Below are 1386 nucleotides of genomic sequence, written 5' to 3' on the forward strand. Positions count from 1 at the left end.
AGTCATTACCAATTCTGTTTTAAAAATAGCCAACGAGTTTTCATTACAGCAAACAACAGGTTCTTATTTGGTGCGGTTTCCACACACATCTCCGTATCCCTATAAAGACGCGCCTAGTGATGTGTGTAGTCATTTCAATTTTGACAAAAGTATGCTAATTTCAGGTAGATGTGAGAATGCGATATTTGTGGTTTTAATTTATGAATTGCTTACATTAGGGAATCAGTTATTTTCACTGGTATTGTTATTACTTGCCTGGAAGAAAAATCAGTTGAGTATGGCTTTCTGCCTAAGGATGTCTGTCTGGGGCAACTTTTTTGGAGGCCTTCACCTTTAGACCTCCCTTAAGAGCTACTACCGTCAGCTATTTTTTTAAGTTAATTATCCTACACTCTGATTTTTAAAAAATTATATTCATTTTTCCAAATCTAGAGAAGAGAACTTCCTGGTTCTCTCATGTTTTGTCTTATTTATAGGATAGTTCCTTTTGTTGACCCTACTGTTTTTTTTACCTCTGCTCATTTATTGAAGAATCATTTTGATGATGGCCTTCTCGTTTGCTTAACATTATTCTCTAGTCTTTGCCTTTGCAATGAGGATTGTAAACAGCAGCATCAGGAAAACCCATACAAGGCAGCTGGTGCCACAGCTGGGTATAAATAGCTGAACGTTCTCAGAGTCCTCTGCAGACCTGCACTTGACCCCTCCTGAACCCCAAAGGGAAGCTCTCATTTGGCTTTGATGAAGACCTCAATTTTCATCTTGGCTGGCTAAAAGAGACTAAAAAAAATCCTGCTCCATTCTCATTCATAAACTTTTTTTTTTTTTTAATCTCAGAAGCCACATTCATATATGCTTATCTTCAGGATATATGCTTAGCTTCGGGATAGGTTTCATTATTGATTCATTCATAAACTCTTATAGTAAGATACTTCAGGGATAGCTCAGAGAAGTTACTTCTGTAACAACTTTACTTTTCAGTATGATTCATTGTCTCTATGTAAAAAAAACATTGTAAGGAAGCTCCATATCATTGTGTTTATTGATCCATTTGTTTAGTGATTGTGAATTAAAAATGTGTAACTTTCACCTAAGGCAAAGCAAGCAAGCATCCACTTCTGTACATGAAGACTTCCAAAGCGCACAAAAGACTGCTTTGGTAGTTTCCAGAACTTTGGAAAAATATGCCAGATTCTAGGTCAAAAAAATCGTGGAGAGACTTTTCCGCCCTCCTCTGGTCACCACTTTAGGGAGTGTCGCTATTATCCTGTAGCTACTTGAGCACAAACCTGTGATCCCATTGACTCTGCCTCCTTCCTTTCCCTCACCAGCAGCAGCCAGTCAGTTCAGTCCATGGATTCTGCCTCCGAAGTGTCTCTGCAACAC

General features: G+C 38.4%; 1 non-coding gene across 1 annotated transcript; it reads right to left on the reverse strand.

Moving 5' to 3' along the window:
• Positions 1-830: 830 nt before the first annotated feature.
• Positions 831-905, reverse strand: LOC136321164 (small nucleolar RNA SNORD50). Its single transcript, XR_010728453.1, has one exon. It is a non-coding gene; the product is annotated as a small nucleolar RNA SNORD50 (small nucleolar RNA).
• Positions 906-1386: the final 481 nt, after the last annotated feature.

This window comes from Saccopteryx bilineata, chromosome 1 (genome assembly GCF_036850765.1).
Source record: "Saccopteryx bilineata isolate mSacBil1 chromosome 1, mSacBil1_pri_phased_curated, whole genome shotgun sequence".
Taxonomy (NCBI): domain Eukaryota; kingdom Metazoa; phylum Chordata; class Mammalia; order Chiroptera; family Emballonuridae; genus Saccopteryx; species Saccopteryx bilineata.